The 23,896-nt window shown below is 36.8% G+C and overlaps 1 long non-coding RNA gene across 1 annotated transcript in view; it reads right to left on the reverse strand.

Moving 5' to 3' along the window:
• LOC132366907 (uncharacterized) overlaps positions 1-23,896 on the reverse strand; it is an 85,928-nt gene that overhangs the window by 26,363 nt on the left and 35,669 nt on the right. Inside the window, exon 2 of the long non-coding RNA XR_009503590.1 lies at positions 6,883-6,993. This is a non-coding gene — a long non-coding RNA (uncharacterized LOC132366907). The remainder of the gene's footprint in view (positions 1-6,882; positions 6,994-23,896) is intronic.

Here is a 23,896-nt window from a genome sequence, read left to right on the forward strand (position 1 = left end):
GCCTTTGTCACTGGCTGTGGCCTTCCTGGACCAGTCTCTGTGCCACAAGTTAAACCAGAAGTTCAAGACTCCTGTGTGCTTTGATCATTAGTGATCCCAGATGCCTCATGAAAGGTTGCTAATTGAACCTCACCCCTTTGGCAGGATTGAAGGTCACCTCATTTGGTACGTCTTTCATCAGTGACTCCAAACAAGAAAAAGGGAATATCCCTACAAGAGGCAATGTAATTGCATTGGATGAGTAAAGCAGTATGTAATGGGATAAAATATATCTCCATAGGGATGCCAATAATATTTATTAAAAGTGGAGTAAACAAAGACATCATGGTGTATGTCAAGGATACATACTGTTAAATAAATAAATTTCATGAACATTTCTGTATATTATACATGATATAAAAGTGAATTACTTTGGAAAAGAACAGAGTAGAATTTGCTAGACAACTATTTTTGAATTTGGATAGTGCTTAGAAGGGCTTCCACATACCTTTTGGGAAGTTGCCAAGTACGTCATAGGCAGTACTTACTCTTGGAAAAATACTATGGCAAAACTGTGGCCACCATAAGATACTTACTGGGCAGATTATAAACACAGACATAATTTTGCAAGGATTGCAAAATTTTTTCATTCCTCTCTGGTAAATCCTGTTAGCTGGTGATCATTATCCCATGAAGCCCTAGAGAAGCCAGGGAGGGCAAAAACCAACTGAGAAAAATAGGAAACAGGACGTGTGATGTCTCCCTCTTTGGCAGGAAGAAGAGATGGGAACCCAGACGATCTTGGGAAAGAGAGGAAATGGAGGAAGGGTAAAAGGTGGTGGGAGGGTGATTCAGACACCTTGCTCAGGAACGAAGTCCCAGGGGGATCAGAAAAGTGAGAGGAATAAGCAAGCTGTGGAAAGGCTTTGTCTTGGCTTCCATTTGGAATTTTGGGAGATCACCTTGTAGGGGGCTGTGTAGTCATTACTAATGGTTGCCAACTATTTCCCTTCTTCTACCTTCCAGGCACTTGGAGGATTGCGATTTCCACGCCCCCTGGTGGTTGGGTGGGGCTATGTGACCAGCTCTGGCCAACAAGCTCTGAGTGGAAGTGATACGTTACTTCTGGACTAAACTGCCAGGACAAAACCATTTGACGATCTTTTTCCCCTTGGTATGGTGAACCAGACTGCCCACAGGCCATCAAAAGGGGGCACAGAAGTGAGATGAGAGTCTGACTGGATCTGAACAGAAGGTCAACTTGGAAAAGGCAAATTAAACCTGTAACCAAGGCTGCTCAGGCTGGACACCAAATGAGACTCATGGTCAGCCTTCAGGGAGGCAAGAAGTGACATCGCAAAGATCCCGGAGGGGACAATGACCTGTTCCCTGGGAACACGGTCTTACCAAGAGGTAAATCCACCACAGGCTTCAGGAGCAGGTGCCAAGTAACCCTCAGCGTTAAAAGCAGACAAACTCCCTTCAGCAGATAGCAAGGAGCTGAGCCCCAACGTGAGAAGCCCCACCATCCAGCTCCATGAGGGCACCAGCCCTTCTGTAAACCCAAACACTGTCTTGGAAAGAAGCAGGAACAAAGAAATCTGAGCATCCCTGGAAGATGCTCACCCATTCAAAAGAGTCCACTGAATCCAAAAGAGACTGAGGATTGCCTTATTCTGGGGGTAGTGCTATAATTTGGGCTACTTGGTAGAGAGAAATGACAACATTGCCTCCCTGAAGGTTGTTGACAACGCTGAAAAACACGTTTGGTTTGTTCTGGTTTGTCTCATCTAGCATCTTAGGTTCTATGGAGGTAACCTGGAGACTCCAGACCTTGAAAAGGACCATGGGAAAACCTGAGCAGATGAGTTCTGTGTGACAACTGTACGGCAGGGTCTGCACGAACCCTGGGATTTGGGGGCTTCTCCTCTCACATGCTACCATCATGCCGTGATTTAATAAAGTTGCATGGTCACCAAGACAGTGCTCTGTGCTTTAGTACATGGGTGTATTTTACATGGATGCTATTACATTTGGCCTGTCCACTGCACTCAATACCCACAGTTGCATCTGCAGGATCATTTGTTAAGAAAAATCGGATAAAGAATGTGTCTTGGCCCTAATAGGTCTAAAAACTTTTAGGAAGCACAGATAAACAGAATGAAAAATCTGACATCCAGAGGCAAAAATTCCCCAGTACATTCATATGCCTTTATAAAAATCTGGTTTGCAAGCCCTTTTATTGCCATCTGAATTGCTCAGACTAGTATTTGGGAATACTGACCAGTTCTACCAGGCACCTAGCCTGTGAATAAAAGATAGAAAGACTGGAGAACTACGATTTTATGAAAAAATATGAGGGACAAGTTTATTATTATAAGATTTGCATCAAACATTTTTGATGTATTCAGTAATATTCTGATTTATATCAGGAGTTGATATACGTCTAGATATTTTAAATTATTATTCACTCTTTCCATTTTCTAACATTTCTTTGTAAAACACAGTGAATTTTACATCACAGCTTATTTGGGATATTGCAGAGTCCAAATAATCAGACGTTCCAGGTTATAAGAAAATATTTAGTGTCTGATGCCCAGGCCTAAGCATTTTCTGCTAATCTAATCATGTGTATTTATTTCCTGCTAAAACCTGGAGTATTAACTTGTACTAGTAAATGTACTTCCTAAAGTGAGAAATAAATATCTTAACGCTGAGAATTGTTGCTAATATGCTCAGCCATCAATTGTATTGGGAGCATTAGACAAAATCTTTCCTGGCTCCACCAACACATAAGTCTGTTGTGAGGAAATATGATCAACGTCTCGGTACGGGAAAGGTGAAGAATTACAAAGAGAAAAGAAAACATCCAGTCAGTTCAGCTTGTCTCCATCTACTTTCTGTTTGCAATACACAATATAGTAATCTGATATGCCATTTTTGATCAAGTTAAATTTAAAGCAGTCTCATTTGTGCTGTCAGTGATGAGTGGCTTGCCGCATTAGAGGGCGTGATTTTCAGCATCTGGGACATGAATGGAGTTGTCCCTCTTTCTGGGGATGATTGTTTATGCAAGCACTTTGGGGGAACAAAAAAGGAGAACAAAATGTGTGAACGCTTCCTCCTAATCAATCTCAATCAGCTCTGGCCAGACCACTTATCTCACCACCATGCCTGCGGTGACTAAAGAGAACACGTCACATGGCTAAAAAGAACATGTTATCCGGAGTTGGAAAGCAGCATCTGAAATGCTAAAGCCAGTTTCATGAAGGGTCACCTCCAGTAACAATAATTGTAAAAACAAAAGTTTATTCTCACATGCAAGATCTAGAATGAAAGTCCAGCATGATTTACTCTAAGGTAGTTTTTTTACTTTTGGTTTTGGTTTTTTAACTTTTGTTTTGAATAAACTGCATAAAGTTCCTTTAGGAGATTTTTGAGAAGAAAAAAATGAAGTCAGTATTATAGCATGTTCTTATTTAGAATACACAGATTTCAGCAATCTTGATTTTACATGAGAAATATTAGGTCACTTGTAATTCTAGGAAATATCAATTTAATATTGATGGAAACAAATTCAGCTAATATGAATAGTCAAACCCAATTTGACTGTAAAGATGTAAAGCTTCAAGAACTTTACATTTTTATCTAATGGCATCAATTTTCTTGAATAGGTATATGAATACATGTACGTGTCTGTGTTTTATCCCTTAAAAAAAATCCATCAGTTCAGAAAAATTATACATTCAGGCATTTCCAGTAATTTGTGTTTCTCTGTATAAAAAGGTAAGGTGTATGACCTCAGAGGGGATACTTTGTTAAATGTATTATCTGGAACCCAATCCCAGACTTCAAAATGGGAATGCTAGAGGAACCAGACTAGAAATTTCAAAAGTAAACTCCAGGAGCACTTAGTCCAATGTTGAGTGATGATACTAGCCCATTACTATCTCTACAATAACCAACACTTCCATTAGGGAGCTCACAGAAAACACTGGCAAACAGGTGGTAACATGCTCAGGAATCATGGTTTTCAAAGATGCAAGGTCTGCATCTCTCTGCTTTGGCCCACCTGTCCCTAGAAACGCCTGGATCCCTCCTAACTTCTCTGCTCATTCCTCTTAATATCCTTCATAGACTTCTTTCTTCTATTTATTGCAAAGTCTTTTCTAAGAAATATTTTACTACTTTTCATAAATTAATAGAAAACAAAATAAATACATAAACTGCATAAGTAAAAAATATGTAAAAGAGAAAACATGAAATGTGCAATAAGTTCTAGTCAATTAATTAACATTTGTTATGTGTTGAATCAGTGAAGTACTTTAAAATCATAAAATGCCTTAAAGTTTGAATTATTTGGCTTTGGGGGGTTAGACAGTGGGTCAAATTTATATATATGCACACACATACAATCAAAAATTATGTATAGACTATTCTCTTACTACCTTTATGTATCAGGTAGATGAATTGATCAGCTGCTATGTATAAAGTTCTTGGTGGAAGCTGTGATATTTGAGACATTTCTAATTCTTCATGAACATTCTAGAAGCGCAATGACTTATGGGCAAAATAAGAAACTAGGGGTGTAAGACAGACCACCTTCTTTAAAACTTCCAAATACCACAACACAGACCAAGGAAATTTTAACCATACAATCAGGGAGTCTAACATGATTTTCCTCACTAGATCATACACAAAATATTCCAAAAAGCTAAAACTACTATATATGAAGAATCATCGCCCTCATTATATTCATCCACATTTCATACTATCCACATTTTACATCATAATCATCTAAACTAAAGTGAACTAATATGTTCTCCAGCATTTACCAAGGCAAAGGAAATGTCAATAAAGACTCTGGGATGCTGGCTTTTAACAGAAAACACATATAGATAATCTTTCAGAAGGAATATTGATAAATTGTGCTGTCTAAAGCATGCTTTAGAAATGGGTCTGAAATCAGGTGGTAATATCTAGGGATATTTAGTGAAATGTACACTATATGCAATCAGAGTAGCAACAACCATGAAAAAAAAACCCTCATCAGTTGATTGCCACTCTTAAAATAATTAATTTAAATTTGCAAAGAGAGTAGTTTAAATATAAAAGATAAGCTTTGTACTTACCATTTTATAATGATGGCTTATAATATTCTGAGTTATTAGTTTTTTAATTAAATATAATGGAAATAAGTTCATCTTAAGCTTCAGGATTTTCCCTTCTAATGTTTATAAACTTCCCAGTGCCACCACATTCATAGCACTGGAGGCCTGAATCATAAAGATACTCTACACATGCAAATTAGAAACACAACACACAAGCCCCTCGGGCCTCTTTAAACTAATTAAATATGGCTTATTTAGTTTTTACAATTTTAGGGAAACCACTGGAAAGTTTAGATGTTAAGCTGATATTAGAATAACCACCAGACCGAAAATGGGTAATTTGATAACTGATCTCATTGAAATCTGGTTTCAATGAGAATATATTTTTACTGGGGTGCTAAAAATGATTATGAATGATGCTTTGAGGAGTAAATATCTGGCCACAAAATGCTTTTTCCTGGGAAAAGACCATGAAGGTGGACAATTAATGGACATGCCTTCCCATCCTGAGCTCATTGAATTTCTTCACCCGTGTTCTTACTCTTCCCTGCCAATCTATTTGATCACTTACTAGGTTCCCAAATTTGATCCTTAAGGACACAGTAAAGTTCAAGCTAGACTTTAACTCTGATCTTAGAAATGTCAAAGAAAGGGAGGAAAACACTCAATTCCTTAGTAGTATCTCCAGAATTTACAGCAGTGCGTTTACATGGGACACAGTTAATTTTAACTTTTACTTTCTGAATTCATCTTTCATTTAAAAAATCTATCCCTTAAAGCAGTAGCAAAACAAAAGCAGAAATAGAGACACAGACGTAGAGAACAAATGTATGGATACCAAGGGGGAAAGGGGTGGGGTGGGAGGAATTAGGAGACTGGGATTGACATATATACATTATTGATACTATGTATAAAATAGACAACTGATGGGAACATACTGTATAGCACAGGGAGCTCTACCTAATGCACTGTGGTGACCTAAGTGGGAGGGAAGTCCAAAAGGGAGGGGATATCTGTATGGGTACGGCTGATTCATTTTGTTGTGCAGTGGAGGCTAACACAACATTGTCAAGCAACCATACTCCAATGAAAGTTAATCAAAAAAAGTAGCAAAGCATTTGAATTTGAAGTGTATATATTCACTTATTTAATCCACTGAATTAGTATTTGTGCAATAGAAGAGGTAATTCACTCGACAACATTCAAGTAGCAAAAATGGACCTTTCCAAAAAGTAAGTCATTAACTCCCTTCCCACTAATAGGAAGGGAATCTTTATTTTCAGTAGCAGCCTTCACCTGGTCTCCTCCCAGGCCAAGTCCTGGGAATGGAGTCATTTTCCCATGACATCCTTTGGCAGCTTCACATCTTGCAAACATCAGGCTTCCCCAGTGGCTGCAGCACTGGCTCCTTCTTGTGTTGTTGTCGTTATTCATGACCAGCGCACTTGACTAGTCACCCTTCTGTCGCCGGTCCTAAAACTAAAAAGGGATGATAACCCTGGAAAAAATCTAGACTCCAATAATTCCCTTCTCATAAATCTTATTGATGATCATTTGCTGGCAATCAATAGGGAAGGAAGATATCAAAACAAACCAAACAATGGATCATAAGCAAGAAGAAAGCTAGCAGAGGAATACTAGCAGATATGATGAACCTGCGGCTTTCTTCAGTTTCATTAAACTCAATATAATTAAGTTTTGACCTATAAGAAGGAATATGAACTAAAAATGAAAATAATTCTCTCTGGGAAAGAATCAGCGTGGATTGACAAAAAGACAGCTGCAGACTCACCGTCTCTGCGATTAAGGCTTGCGAAGCCAGGGCCGTGGCTGCTGGACCGCTCTGAGGAGCTGCTGAAGGAAGCCCGGGCCAGGGCAGACGCCAGAGGAGCGTCACCGCTATCTGGGGGGAAACACCACGTGCGGGTTAATACACTGATTAAAGCTTTCCTGTCCTCTCTTCCTCTCTTCTTCCTTCCCTTTTACTTTCCTTTCCTTCCTATTTCCCTGCCACCCTCCCTTCTCTTCTTCCTTAATTTCCTTTCTTTTTAGTTAACAGGCTAGGAAAATGCTAGAGCCTGTGGCAAACATCAGTCTTGATCAGAGGTGTGTTAGTAAACGTTGAACAACAGGCTCTTAAGGAAAATTAAAAACCCTGATTGGTAGCATTTGCCACTTTCCATGGTGTAAATACTCGTACCATGGCCAATTCAAAGCTAGCAGCGTGATGTCACTGACCAGGAAGTTGGAAAAAGAATCATTATATAGTATTTTCACCACGCAGACACAAGGTATGTAAATAACCTCAAGAGCACTGATAACAGCAAGATGACATAAAATAAAGTAGGAAGTGGTGAGTTTTCAGAATGTACTACTTTTGTTTTAATATGATTTAATTAATTATGTTTATATAATTTAATTTTTAATAATGATTGTATTTTCATGCAAAATTCATGAAAAGTTAATGATTGGCTCTTGCTAGCTGCTAAAAATTGGTTCCAGCACGTCACTCCTAAATGGGAAAATATTAAAAGTATTTTCTTGAAAATCAGAAAGAACACTTTCACAGACACCACCGTTTCTATTGAACATTGCACTGAAAGTCCTATCAGTACGTAAGAGAAAATTTAAAAATTAAAAGCACAAAATTGGATAAAAAAGAGCAACCGTTATTGTTTCCAGATGATATGATTATGGAGGTAGAAATTCTGAAAGTCATTGGCTAGCTTAACAATTCATTATACAAAAGCTGATAGTATTTCTAAACTTATCCATAGTTAGAAATTAAATTAAATAGGATAGCAAATACTAACAAAACATATAAAGTATCTAAGAATGAATCTTACAGAATTTGCAGGACATTTATGGAGATTATTATAAAAATTGTATTGAAAGACATTAAAGAAAAACTACAGAAATTCAGACTACAATGATTGCAAATAGGAAGACTACTTTTAAGGTACTGCTTTTCCCTAGCTTGATCTAAAGATTCATTAGAAGTTCAATCAAAGCTCAGGAGGGTTTTTCACAGAACCTGAAGCAGTGAACCACACAGCTCAGGGGTTCTTAACGTGTGGTACAAATATGATATAGGGGGTCTGTTGAGATGAATAGAAAAAAATTACATCTTTATTTTCACTAACCTCTAGCTAAAATTTAGCATATTCTTCAGTCACAAATGTAGACAAACCAGACTATATTCACCAGTGCCCGTGCATATGTTACCAACATAAGTTACAGATATTTTAATAGCAATCGTTGTCCAAGACATCTAGAAATATTGTTTATGGTCCCCTTTACTTCAAAATAACAGTATTTATTAAAGTCACCACTAGATCTTGTTTTTGAATGCGCTAATAACTAAGAAACCACTATGTTACAATTTCTAGTACATTGATATCAGCATTTCAATATAACTATTTACTTTGTAACCCTATGTATACATTTTATGCATTTACAAGCATTGCTGTGAGAAGGGGTCAGGCTTCAGCAAAGTGCCCGAAGGGTCCTTGGCACAAGGAAGAGCAAAGAAACACCCGTTGTGAGTGTGTGCACTGCAAGTACAAAGCTGTTGAGACATTACTGGGGCATTATTAGCCATTCAGAAAATTCCAGAAGATTGGGATTATCCACAATCCACAGTCAGCTGTGCTAACTTGAATGTTAACGTGACAATTTCTCAGGGGACAATTTCTCTGCCTGTTGAGCAGACCAGGCCTGCATCATTCCCCCTTTAGGTAAAGGGGTCCCAGGGATCTAAGTAACCTGCTCAAAGTCACAGAGCTGGTGGAGGGTAAGTGAAGATTATCTCCATCAACTGTTTAGCTTGGGAAGCCTGCTCCTTTCCCAGCCTCCCCCACCCCCCCCAGCACGCCTTCCTTTCTGAGTCTCCCCAGACGCTCCCCACTCAGTCCCCTCTGCTCACATCTTTCTCATCTCACAGTATTGGGGTCTCTCCTTTCTGGGTTGGAAACAGTGAGGACCAAGTGTAGATTCTGGAGCCAGACAGGGTGTGGGCATGACATTTACCAAGCTGCCTACTCTTGGGAAGTCACTGGCCCTCCCTAAGCCTCAGTTACCTCACCTGTACAATGAGGATGTCACACAACTGAATCACACAACTGGACAAAGGGGAATCACAGAATTCATAGGGTTTCTATGAGGATTAATAGTGTTTGCTTTTATTATTTTCAGTATGGTAAGACAAGTCATCACATAAGCTTCTTCAAAATATTCTATAAGGACGTTTTCCCTATAGAGAGATATAGAAGGCAGCATTCAACGTTCCAAGCCATATTCTCATTTTTTATTCTTTCCTCAAAAGAAGGCATATGAATCTTAGTCTTTAAAAAAAAAAAAAAGAGTAAGATGTACTCGCTCTTATGAAGTCATCTTTGCCTTTGAGAAACAATTTTAAAAGTGATCATTTTCTTTACAACCCTAATTGGTTGTTCCAATTCACTTCCACACAGTCAAATTTGAGAATGCACGTGATCAAAAAACGTGACCATGTCCAATAAGGTACTTGGAAAAGAGCAGCTCTGTGTTTGGACAGTGTTTTCAGTACATTCACTGTGGTTTTAACTAAATTACATTCAAGTAAGGTGAAGTCTCAGATGCCACCCAAAAATCTCCTTAACCATTGTTTTCCATCTGAAATGTCTATATTTTATACTACGATTCCTGGAGCCAAAATTGTTAAGACACAACTTAATTTTCTTTTTCTGGAATCATTAAAAAATATTTGATTTCCACTGAATATTATTCTTATCAATAGTCTGATACATACTATTTCTATCCAAAAAAAAAAGATGAATCCTGAAATGCTTCAAAGCTACAACAATTATTCATAAATAATTGTTTTTAACAAACGAGATGGCAAAACAACTGAAAAGTACAACTATTTACCACTTAGGGGGAAAATGAGGTGAGTACAAGTAATAATCTTGTAAGAATTAACAAATGAAAATAGACAGATAATATTACAGTTAAATAGGCTAAAGTAAGTTTATTTCTCTTCATAATAACACTCATATTAATAAGAAATTATTCTATGAAATAATCTCAGTTTTGAAATGCACTTATTCCTTCAAAAGTGCAAATGTACTCAGAAGCTCAAATGTTCTCAGAAAAGCTTAGGAACTCTAAAGGGAAACTGATGATCCATTGTAACGTGTCTTATAGAAAATACAGACACACCGTAATTGTTCATGATTTATGTATGATTCAGATCAGAGTGCTCGGAACATCCTTGTGTGCATGCTTCTATAATACGTTCTTATGTATTAAATGAGCAAACATTGTCTCAGTAGTTGTACCTATTGTAACATCATTTTAATCAATAGCCTATTGTTTGTCCTGCCAACAGAACAGCTTTATACTGAAATTATTAAACAATATTTCAGCTTCTGTTTTTAAAAATTATATATATATTCTTTTCTCCAGGTAAAATCTTAGAAATTTGGAACTTCCCATAGCTGGGGAAAACATAATTGCCTTAATCCCCTCAATCTAAGTGACACTATCTGAGTGTTTTCCAGACCCTTGACCTCCTCCTAAAACTACTTAAATCTACCCCCTCCATAAATAAAAAACAGACCCAGACAAACCTCTTTGGATTACTACAGCTCCTTGGTGATGCATGCTCTTAGTTTCTTCAGAACTTTCAAATCCAGTTTATACACAACTGTATATAAATGGCATCTTTTCAATATGCATTATGTTCTAAAGTAGACTAAAAATTCCTCAGCAAAGAAAATGTCACTTTACTGAATTCATTGATGAGCTCTAGTAGTTATCTGGTAGCACCTTTAGGATTTTCTATGTCTAATATCATATCATCTGCAAACAGTGACAGTTTTACTTCTTTCTTTTCCAATTTAGATTCCTTTTCTTTTTCTTCTCTGTTTGCCACAGCTAGGACTTCCAAAACTATGTTGAATAAAAGTGGTGAGAGTGGACATCCTTGTCTTGCTCCTGATCTTAGAGGACATGCTTTTAGATTTTCACTGTTGAGTATGATGTTAGCTGTAGGTTAGTTGTATATGGTCTATATTATTTTGAAATATGTTCCCTCTAGGACCCTTTCTGGAGAGTCTTTAATCATAAATAGGTGTTGAATTTCTGTCAAAAGCTTTTTCTGCAGCTATTGAGATGATCATATGGTTTTTATTCTTTAACTTGTGGTGGTGTATCACAGCCATTGATTTGCAGATACTGAAAAATCCTGGCATCCCTAGGATAAATCCCACTTGATCATAGTGTATGATCCTTTTAATGTATTGTTGGATTTGCATTGCTAGTATTTTGTTGAGGACAGATGAATGGATAAAGAAGATGTGCTACTTATATACAATGGGATATTACTCAGCCATTAAAAAGAATGAAATAATGCCATTTGCAGCAACATGGATGGACCTGGAGATTATCATACTAAGTGAAATAAGTCAGACGGAGAAAGACAAATATCTATTAAAAAATTTAAAACAATAATTCAAATAATTATTTTAATAATATAATAATAACCTTCCAAAACAGAAAGCACAAAGTCCAGAGGGCTTCCCTGGTGAATTCTGCCAAACATTTAAGGAAGAAATCATGCCATGTCTCCATAATCCCTTTTAGAAGATAGAAACAGAGGAATACTTTTTAACTTATCCTATGAGGCTAATAGTACCATAATACCAAAACCAATCACAGATATTACAAGAAATGAAACCTACAGACCAATATTTCTCACGAACACAGATGCAAAATCCTCAACAAAATATTAGCTATCAAATCCAACAATGTATAAGAAGAATTACAGGGAATTCCCGGGCAGTCCAGTGGTTAGGGCTCCATGCTTCCACTGCAGGGGGCCCGGGTTCAATCCCTGGTGAGGGAACTAGGATCCCACAAGCCACACGGTGTGGCCAAAAACAAAATAATAAAGTAAAATAAAATAAAAATTTTAACAGATATTTAACAAATAGAAGAAGAATTACATACTGAAACAAGTGGAATTTGTCCCAGGTATCCAGGGCTGGTTCAACATTCAAAAATCAGTTTATGTAATCCATCACATCCACAAGCTAACAAAGAAAAATCACATGGTGCTATCGATAGATGAAGAAAAGCATCTGACAAAATCCAACACCCATTCATGGTAAAAACTCTTGGTAAACTAGGAATAGAGTTGAACTTTCACAAATTGATAAAGAATATCTACCGAAAACTTACAGCTAACACCACACTTAATGGTGAGAAACTGGAAACTTTCCCCACTAAGATCAAGACTAGGCAAAGATTTTCCCTCTCACCACTCCTTTTCCACATCCTACTAGAAGTCTTAGTTAATGCAATTAGACAAGAAAAGGAAATAGAAGGGATACAGATTAGGAAAGAAATGTCTTTGTTATGGATGACAAGATCATCTATGCAAAAACTCCTGGAACTAATAAGTGGTTATAGCAAGGTCACAGGATACAAGGTTAAAATACAAAAGTCAATTGTTTTTCTATATACTAGCAATGATCAAGTGGAATTAGGAATCTGAAACACTATGCTATTTACATTAGCACCTAAGAAATATAAAATACTTAGGTATAAATCTAACAAAATATGCATGAGATCTATATGAGGAAAACTACAAAACTCTGAGCAATTAATCGAGGAAGAACTAAATAAATGGAGAGATACTCCATGTTCATGGACAATACTCAATATTGTCAAGATTTCAGTTTTTCCCAATTTGATCTATAGATTCAAGGCAATCTCAATCAAAATTCAAGCAAGTTATTTTGTGGATATCAACAAACTGATTCTAAAGTTTATGTGGTGAAGCAAAAGACCCAGAATGGCCAAAACAATATTGAAGAAGAACAGAGTGGTAGGAATGACACTACCTGATTTCAAGACTTACCATAAAGGTACAGTAATTAAGACAGTGTATTGGCAAAAGAACTGGCAAATAGATCAGTGAAACAGAACAGAGAGCCCTGAAGTAGACCTACACAAATATAATCAATTGACCTTTGACAAAGTAGCGAAGGCAATACAATAGACCAAAGATAGTCTTTTCAATAAGTGGTAATGGAACAAATGGACTTCCATAAGCAAAAACATGAATCTAGACACAGACATTTTACCCCTCACAAAAATTAATTCAAAATGGTTCACAGATCTAACTGTAAAGCACAAAACTATAAAACTCCTTGAAGATAACATAGGAGAAAATCTAGATGAACTTGTGTTCTGCAAAGACTTTGTAGATACAAAGCAACGATCCATGAAGAAAAGAACTGATAAGATGGACTTTATTAAAATTAAAAAGTTCTGCCCTGCAAAAGACAGTCAAGAGAATGAAAACACAAGCCATAGGATGGGAGAAAATATTTGCAAAATACACATCGAACAAATGACTTTGATCCAAAATATGCAAAGAACTCAAACTTACCAATAAGAAAACAAACAACTCCAATTAAAAAATGGTCCTAAGCTGACTTTAACAGACACTTCACCGAAGAAGATACACAGATGAGAAAGAAGCATATGAAAAGATGCTCCACATCATATGTCTTCAGAGAAATGCACATTAAAACAACAATGAGATACCACTACACTCCTATGAAAATGGTCAAAATCTGGAACACTAATGACACCAAATGCTGGCAAGGATGTAGAGCAACAGGAACTCTCATTGGTGGTGGGAATGCAAAATGGTGCAGCCTTTTTGGAAGACTGTTTGGCCGGTTCTTACAAAACTAAACATATTCCTACATGCAATCCAAAATCTGTTCCTTGGTATTTACCCAAAGGGGTTGAAAACTTATGTCTACACAAAAACAGGCACAAAAATGTTTATAGCAGCTTTAGTCATTAAACGCCAACACTTGGAAGCAACCAAGACACCTTTAGTAGGGAATGGATAAACAAACTGTGGTACATCCATATAGTGGAACATTAGTAATAAAAAGAAATGATCCATCAAGCCATGAAAAGACACAGAAGAAACCCAAATGCATATTACTAAGTGAAAGAAGCCAGTCTTTAAAGGCTACATACCGTACGATTCTAGCTATATGATATTCTGGAAAAAACAGAAGTGTGAAGCCAGTAAAATGATCAGTGGTTGCCAGTGTTTAGATGGGAGAGAGGAATGAATAAGAGGAACACAAGGGATTTTAAGAGCAGTGAAACTATTCTGTACAATAATATAATGCTGGATACATGTCATTATACATTTGTCCAAACCCACAGAATGTACAACACCGAGAGTGAAACATCAACTATGAACTTGGGCTGACTATCATGTGTCAGCACAGGTTCATCAATTGTAAACTAAAAAAAGTATCACCACCACTCTGCAGAAGGATGCTGGTAATGGCAGAGGCTAAGCATGTGTGAGGGAAGGGGGTATATGGGAAATCTCTGTACTTTCTGCTCAATTTTACATAAACCTAAAACTGCTCAAAAAATAAAGTTTATTTTTAAAAAAGGGCAGGGGGGCTTTCTCTTTATCAACTACCCTGAGTATTCACTTAAAAATAAGTGCTATGATTTAAATAACTTACTGAGAAAGAAGAGAAACTTTCAGGGTTTTTTTTCCCCAGTTATACATCCTGGAGCCCATTTATAAAACTTAGTTCTATCCCTTCATGGTTTTAAAATTGTGCAAGGGTGTGTGACTCTACCAGCCTTCAGAGGAATCAAATATCTGGAGGGAGAATGGCTGTAGTTTTTCATGGATTGTCCTGCTTCAGCACCCTAAGCAGACAAGGATTTAGATCTGTTTTAAACGTCAATTTTAATTATCCCAATTATTATTCACTCATGACTGCTGAAAAATTATATTCGACAAGAGGAACAGATTCCCAGTGGTGGGAGTGTTTCTAAAATTATAACTTGTGCCAGTTTAATGAATCATACTGCTTCTCATACAGGAACAGCACTTTTTTTTTTTTTAAAGAACCACTATTTATCTTTATTTCTTCAGCTTCCATCACAGTGTCTGGCACATGGTAAGCATTTGATAAATGTTTGCTGAATTAAATTGATCACAAGTGCGAGAGCAACTTTCTTAAATCTCCATATCTAAGTTATATTTCAACCCTGACATATATTGAGCTTAAAACATTGAAACAGCCAAGTTCATCCTAACAGAAAAATCATGCGGTCTTAATTTCCAGGCTGGGTGTGGGGTAGGTATGTGATAGTGGGACCCAGGAAAATATAGATAGAGAAGAGGGGTTCTCACTAATAGGAAGGGACTGCCAATGAAGTATTCATTTCAGAAGGCATTCTCATTCCTGCTTAAACAGGGCATGTCAGTAAAATTCAGCAATCCAACACACTCAGATATTTTTCAAAAATAATTCACAAATGGAAAGATGAGAACATGTCTGTGTTAGAAGTAACACGTCTAGATTTATCAAGATTGTATAATTTTGTGCAATGAAATTCAGGGGAGAAATAGACACAGCAGTTTTTCAGACACTGATACCCAAGGGGCAATTCCCCATCCGTGCCCCTGAAATTCTGATTTAGTGAGAGGATTTATTTGTGTACTTAAGGCAGACACATTCTGTTCTTCAGAGAAGGAAATGTACAACGCTCGGGACAGGAGCTGAGAGATCTCTGCAGTGGATGAAAACCTCAACTGTGCCAGGAGAGACCCTCAACGTAGCCACCAGGAGTGTGCACTAAATTGCAGTTTTCATATGAGTAGCCCTGGTATCTGTATTAGGTTCTGTGGTTATTAAACCAGAATTGGAGAGTTGGGCAGTGTAAAAGACATACTTTCAAAAATCTGAAGCCCTATCACGCTAGTGCCCAGAAAGATGCACTTGGGAAACTCAGCTGTTGACTCATATTAGTATTGATATTACTTTAAATATTTAGTTTAAAAAGACTTTCACTATCCATAGCTCATTAACTGGAAAACTTCCTTGCTTGTATATAAATCTGAAATATCCATTTAAGGGGCAAAGTCTAATATTCCACGCAACTTACTCAAATTGTTGAAATAGTCACAGAGCAATGAAATATGCAGTTTTGGGGTGACGTCAGTATCATGATAGTGTGAATCGTTCCTTTTTTCTCTCTCTCCTTTGATTTAAAACTATTAGGACGTCCATAACCAGAAAAAAAAAAAAAAAAAAAAAGCACCTATCCACAGCATACAACGACATCCAAGAGGTCCATCCACCTGTGCATCCAAAGTGGGTGGATTGGACCATGGAGTAGGTAGCAGGGATTGAGGTAAGTGGCTGCAGAGCTGGTGGCAGGAGGCTGTGACAGCACAGAAGGCGGCTGCTGTTCTGGCAGCGAGCCAGCACCACCTTTCCGGCAGAGGAGCTGGAGGATGAAGGCAGTGACTGGAAGTCTGCCCAGCCACGTGTGTTACAGCTGGCGGGACCAGTTGCTCTCTCTGAGGAGAGACTGCAGTGAATGGGCAGAGGGAAAGGAAAGGTAAGTAGACAGACAAAGAGAACTGAAGTAAAATGTCTCCTGCTGTCTGCCCCTGGAGGCAAGGGGACCAGCCACCCAAGGACCCCCAGGACACCGCCCCCATCCCAACTTGAGGATACCTCTACCAGGCCATGGACACCCACAAAGCCCCAAGTGCTAAGTACACACACCTCCCCCCTGCGCCCACATTCTGCCACCACGCGTTGTTTTTGTTGTTGTTGTTTTTGTTTTGTTTTGTTTTAACTGTGTGGGTTCCCAATCTTAGAAGCCGCTAGTTAACGCTGGTAAGAGAAACCAAAAACTTGTGCCATAGCGCCACCTTCTGGAAAGGAAGGCTCCTAACTGCCACCCTGTTGCATTCTTAGGATCAAAGTAAACAAAGTTTTACCTAAATAAAAATGGTGTTCCATTTTTTATTTAGGGAATCATGGTAATAGGGTATCGCAAAAAAAAGCAAGACAATTTTCCAGTAGCCAAACCCAAAGGTATGGAGTACTGTGATCTAACTGATAAAGAGTTTTAAATAGCTGTTATGAAGAAATTCAATAGAAAACTCATAAAGGCAATGCAATGATATTAGGAATGAAAATAACAAGCACAAGGAATACTTTACCAAAGAGATTAAAATTCTAAAAAAGAATCAGACAGATTTCGGGAGCTGAAGAACTCAATAAATGAGATAAAGAATGCATTACAATGCACTGGAAATAGAGCAAATCAGGTAGAAGAGGAATTAGCAAGCTCAAGGATAGAAATATAGAAATAATTCAGGTGGAAGAAAAGAGAGAGCTAAGATTTTTAAAAAGTGAGGCCTATGAGAAATATCTGATTCTATTGGAAAGGGAAACGTAAGAATAATGGGCATCCCAGAAGGAGAAGAGAGTGGGAAGGGGACAGAGTTTATTTAAAGAAATAATAGCTGAGAAATTCCCAAATCTGGGGAAGGGATGAATATACAGATCCACGAAGCTAACAGAATATCTTGTTATCTCATCACAGAAAGACCTCCAAAACACATTTTAATGAAGCTGTCAAAATTCAATTATAAAGAAGCAATTTTAAAGGCAGCCAGGGGGGGAAAAAAAAAAAAAAGACAGCAACCTACAGAGGTACCCCCATTAGGCTACAGTAGATTTCTCAGCAGAAACTTTGAAGGTCAGGAGATAGATAGTGGAATGACATATTCAAAATATTGAAAGATAAAAATTTCCATCTAAGAATATGTGGCAGTTATCCTTCAGATATAAAGGAGAATTAAAGCCTTTCCCAGACAAACTAAAGCTGAGGGAGTTTACCACCACTAGACCTGCCTTATGAGAAATGTTGAAAGGAGCTCTTCAAGCTGAAACAAAAAGACAAAAGTACACAAAACTCTGATTAAGATGATAAATACTCATAATTAGAATACTGTAAATCTTTTCTAGAACAGTATATTAAATTCTTAACTATAATATAATGGTTAAAGGAAAAGAGCATTAAAAATAGCTATAGATAGTACAACTTGGTAATGAAATCACAGCATAGAGATCATTTCTAACATTAAAAATAGAAAAGGGGAAGAGTAAGCAGATGAAAACTTTATAGGTGAATGAAGATAAACTGGCATCAGCAGGAAAGGGGCTATTTTACCTGTAGGATGTTTCATGTAAACTTCATGGTAACCACAAGCAAAAATCTAGAGCAGAAACATAAACATAAAAAAGGGGAGAGTGAGCAAATCACCATGGAAAACCACCAACTTATAAGGGCAGACAGAAAGAGAAGAAAAAAGGAACAACAGAGAGACAAAATAAGCAGAAGGCCAAAGATAAAATGGCAATAGTAAATTCTTACATATCAATAATCACCCCTAAATGTAAGCAGATTGAACTCACCGATCAAAAGGCACATAGTGGGTGGATGGCTGAAAAAACAAGGTCCAACTCTATGCTCTCTACAGAAGACTCATTTCAGCTCTAAAGGCACATAGGCTCAAAGTGAAAGGATGGAAGATGATATTCCAAGCAAATAGAAATGAAAAGAAGGTGGGTATAGCCATCCTTGTATCAGACAAAACACACTTCAAGCCAAAAAAGGTAGAGAAGAGACAAAGAAGGTCAGTAAAGGGGTCACTACATCAAGAAGATATAACAATAATAAATATGTACGTTCCCAAAACCTGATCACTGAAATATACAAGTATGCAATAATAGATATTAAGGAACAAACAGACAACAATGCAGTCATTGCAGGAATTTCAATACCCCACTATCAGCAATGGATAGATTGTCTTGACAGAAAATCAACAAAGAAACGTTGGACTTGAACCACACCTTAGAACAAATGGATTTAATAGACACATATAGAATATTCCATCCAACAGTAGCAGAACACACATTCTTCTCAAGTGCACATAGAACATTCAGGCTGGATCATATGATATAGGTCACAAAACAAATCTTAGCAAACTTAAGAAGACTGAAATCATATCAGCTATCTTCTGTGACCACAATTGGTATGAAACTAGAAGTCCACAACAAGAGGAAGATGAGAAGATCTACAAACATGTGGAAAGTAAACACACGTCTAAACAACCATTGTGTCAAAGAAGAAATCAAAAAGGAAATAAAAAATATCTCAAAACAAATGAAAATGAAAACACAACATATCAAATATCATGGCATGCAGCAAAAGCAGATCTGGGTGGAAAGTTTATAGCAATAAATACATTAAGATGTTAGAAAAATCTCAAGTAAACAACCTAACTTTATACCTCAAGGAACTAGAAAAAGAAGAAAAAATTAAGCCCAAAGTTAGCAGAACTAAGGAAATAGTAAGTATCAGAATGCAAATAAATGAAATAGAAACCAGAAAAACAATAGAAAGGATCAAGGAAGCTACAAAATGTTTCTTCAAAAAGATAAACAACATTGACAAACCTTTAGTTAGACTCAGGAAAAAAAAGAAGAGTCAAATAAATAAAATTAGAAATGAAAAGAGAAGACATTACAACTGATACTACAGAAATACATAGAATCATAAGAGACTACTATGAACAATTATATGCCAATGGATTATACAACCTAAAAGAAATGGATACATTTCTAGAAACACACAACCTACCATGACTGAATCAGGAAGAAATAGAAAGTAGGAACAGACCAATAATGAGTAAAGACACTGTATCAGTCATTTAAAAATTCCCAACACAGAAAACTCCAGGACCAGAAAACTCCCCTGGATAATTCTATCAAACATTGAAAGAAGTACTACCAATCCTCCTCAAACTCTTTCAAAATATTGAGGGGGAGAAAACACTTCCAAACTTGTTCTATGAGGCCAGCATTACCTTGATACCAAAGCCAGATAAAGATACCACAAGAAAAGCAAACTATAGACCAATATCCCTGATGAACATAGGTGCAAAAATTCTCAACAAAATATTAGCAAACCAAATTCAAGAACACATTAATAGAAGTATATACGATGACCAAGCGGAATTTACTCCTAGGATGAAAGGATGGGTCAACATATGCAAATCAATAAATCCAACACATCACATCAATAAAAGAAAAAATAAAAATCACATGATCTTTTCAATAGAGAAAGAAAAAGCATTTGACATAAAACAACATCCTTTCATAATAAAAACCCTTAACAGACTGGGTATAGAAGGAACATACTTCAACATAAAGGCCATGTATAACAAACACAAGGGTAACATTATACCTGATGGAGAGAAATGGAAAGTGTTTCCTCTGAGACCAGGAACAAGGCAAGGATGCCCAGTCTCACTATTCTTCTTCAATATAGTACTGGAAGTCCTAGCTAGAGCAATTATGCAAGACAAAGAAAGAAAATAGATCCAAATCAGAAATGAAAGAGTAAAACTGTCAGTATTTGCTGATGATATGATGGAATATATAGAAAATCCCAAAGAATCAGCCAAAAAACTATTGAAATTAATCAACAATTTCAGTAAATTGGCAGGATACAAAGTCAACGTACAGAACTCAATTTCATTCCTCTACACTAACGATAAAGCATCTGAGAAAGAAATAAAGAAAACCATCCCTTTCACAATAGCATCAAAAACAATAAAATACTTAGGAATAAATTTAACCAAGGAAGTGGAAGATCTGTACAATTAGAACTGCAAAACTGCTGAAAGAAATCAAGGACACCAACAAATGGAAAGACACAAACAAAATCAAAGAAATTGAAGACACAAACAAATGTTCATGGATCCAAAGAGTTAATATTGTTAAAATATCAATAGTTCTAAAAGCCATCAACAAATTGAACATAGTCCTCACCAAAATACCAAAGGCATTCTTCACAGAAATAGAAGAAACAATCCTAAAATGTGTGTGGAACCACAAAAGACCTCAAACAGCCAAAGCAATCTTGAGAGAAAAGAGCAAAGCCAGAGATACCACACTTCTGGATTTCAAGCTATACCACAAAACCATAGTAGATAAACAGTATTGTACTTGGGGGGAAAAAAGACAAATTGACCAACGGAACAGAATAGAGAGCCCAGAATTAAACCCTGGCATATACGGTCAACTAGTATTCAACAAGGAAGCCAAGAATACCCGGTGGAGAAAGGATAGCCTCTTCAACAAATGGTGCTGCAAAAATTGGAGAAACATATGCAGAACACTGAAAGTAGACCCCTATCTCACACCACTCACAATAATTAACTCAAAATGGGTCAAAGACTTAAACATAAGACCTGATGCCATAAGAATCCTAAAAGAAAATGTTAGGGGAGAAGTTTATTGATATTGGTCTTGGCAATCATTTGGTGGGCATGATGCCAAAAGAACAAACAATAAAAGAAAATAATCAAAGCATGGGACTACATCAAACTCAAGAGCTTCTGCACATCAAAAGAATTAATTAATTAACAAAATGAAAAGACACCCTACAGAATGGGAGAAAAATTTTGCAAACCATTTATCGAATAAGTGATTAATATCCAAAATATATAAGGAACTCAGTCAACTCAATAACAGAAAACAAACAATCTGGTTAAAAGATGGGAAGAAGAAGTAAATAGTCATTTCTCCGAAAAGGACATCAAAATGGCCAAGAGACACATGAAAAGATGCTCAACATCACTAATCCTAAGTGGACTGCAAATCAAAATCACAGTGAAACATTACCTCACACCTGTGAGAATGGCTATCATCAAGAAGACAAGGACCAACAGATGCTGGTGAGGATGTGGGAATGTAAATTAGTCTAACAACTATAGAAAGCAAGATGGAAGCGCCTCAAAAAATTAAAAGTAGATCTATCATATACTCCAGGTATTCCACTTCTGGGTATACAACCAAAGAAAATGAAAATAGGATTTTGACAAAATATACGCACTCCCATGTTTATCACAGCATTACTCACAACAGCCAAGATACGGAAACAACCCAAAAGACCATCAGTGGATGAATGGGTAAAAAAATATGTGGTATACATACACCGTGAAATGTTATTCAGCCATGAGAAAGGAAGAGATCCTCCCATTTGCTACAACATTATGCTAAGAGAGTAAGTCAGATAGAGAAAGACAAGTACTGTATGATGTCACTTACATGTGAAATCTAAAAGTTAAACCTGTGAAAAACAGAATAAAACGGTGGTTACCAGGGACAGGGACAAGAGGGATGGTCTTTAAGGGTACAAACTTGTACGAACTGGTAAATGAGCCATGAAGATCTAATGAACAGTATAATAAATAGACAGTAATACTATACTATAATTATATAACGTGATCATGTGTATTATAATTATATAATGTGGTATTACTTCAGCAATCACATTAACAATATATAAATGTATCAAAGTAACATACTGTATACCTTAAACATATGCAATGTTACAAGTCAAATTTACTCAATAAAAAAGTGTGCAATTTTATATTTTTCTGTTCATACATTGTTCACGTGAATTACCAAATTACTGTAATTGCCAAAATCACATAATTTTCTTCTACAAATGTTGCTGCTATATAAGTTGCTTCATGGAGCAAGGACCTAATAAATTTTTTTTTTTTTAATTTATTTTTGGCTGTGTTGGGTCTTCGTTTCCGTGCGAGGGCTTTCTCTAGTTGCGGCAAGCGGGGGCCACTCTTCATCGCGGTGCACAGGCCTCTCACTATCGCAGCCTCTCTTGTTGCGGAGCACAGGCTCCAGACGCGCAGGCTCAGTAGTTGTGGCTCACAGGCTTTGTTGCTCCGCGGCATGTGGGATCCTCCCAGAGCAGGGCTCGAACCCGTGTCCCCTGCATTGGCAGGCAGATTCTCAACCACTGCGCCACCAGGGAAGCCCCCTAATAAATATTTTTTGAGTGAATAATTTATTTTGAAACTTTAGAGATTTTTTTTATCCTTCAATTTTCTCCACTAAAAATTGGAGACAAAATTATGTATTTCTTTCTGTATTATATGATTGTAGAAGAGTTAAAAACTGCTGCACAAATTTTTTAAAAACCTGTGATGAACATGAAAGGGTTAGATGTTCCTTTATATTTACAGGTGTGCTTCTTCTAAAAGTCCATGTAACTTTAAAAACTTACAAAATTTAACAAAAAAATAACACCTATACTATAATATTTGATCCATAAATACTATAACAATTGTTAAAATTTTAGGACAAGATTTAAGTTACACAAGAAATTTTTACACTATGTTTGGTAATTTGGGCATTTTCATTGGAAAAAATTTAAAATAAAATAACCAACATACTCCAAAGCTAAAGATTCACTGCTTTGTGGTAGAATGAGAAAAGAGAATACACATCATTGCAAACAAATGTGTATTTGGTGCTTTAAATAATCAACTGGGAGTTTCAAAAAGCTTGTCTAACTAGGATAAGACTCCATTCATACGCTGTCTTGCAATTTGGAAATACTTTCCTTTTGTCCATCCGTCTCTCCTCCTCCCACCCTCTCCTTCTTCCTTGTCTTCCTCCTTTCCTCTCTTCCTTCTTTTCTCCAAGATATTCAACAGGGGACAGTTGTCAAAAAGATGTTCATAGCTAAAGGCAGCAAGTACAATCAATCCATTCAAAGCACAAGTACCTGTTAATGATCCCTCCATAAAATACCCCTTTTCTCATTTTGCCAGAGGGGAAAAAAAACAAGACAGTAACTTCTTTGTAGAGTTCCAAGAATATACACAAAATATATAGAGGAAAAAGGAAAATTTTATATTTTAGAATTTGGATCCAAATGACACCTAAAGTTTTAAAACAATTAATTCCTGGTAAATATTTTCAGGTTTAATTTACTGAGGTACACTATTACAATATAGCATTGCTGTTTAATGTAATGTTTACCTAAAAATTATTTAATGATTAATAGCAACAGTTCAC

The sequence above is a fragment of the Balaenoptera ricei genome, chromosome 6 (genome assembly GCF_028023285.1).
Source record: "Balaenoptera ricei isolate mBalRic1 chromosome 6, mBalRic1.hap2, whole genome shotgun sequence".
Taxonomy (NCBI): domain Eukaryota; kingdom Metazoa; phylum Chordata; class Mammalia; order Artiodactyla; family Balaenopteridae; genus Balaenoptera; species Balaenoptera ricei.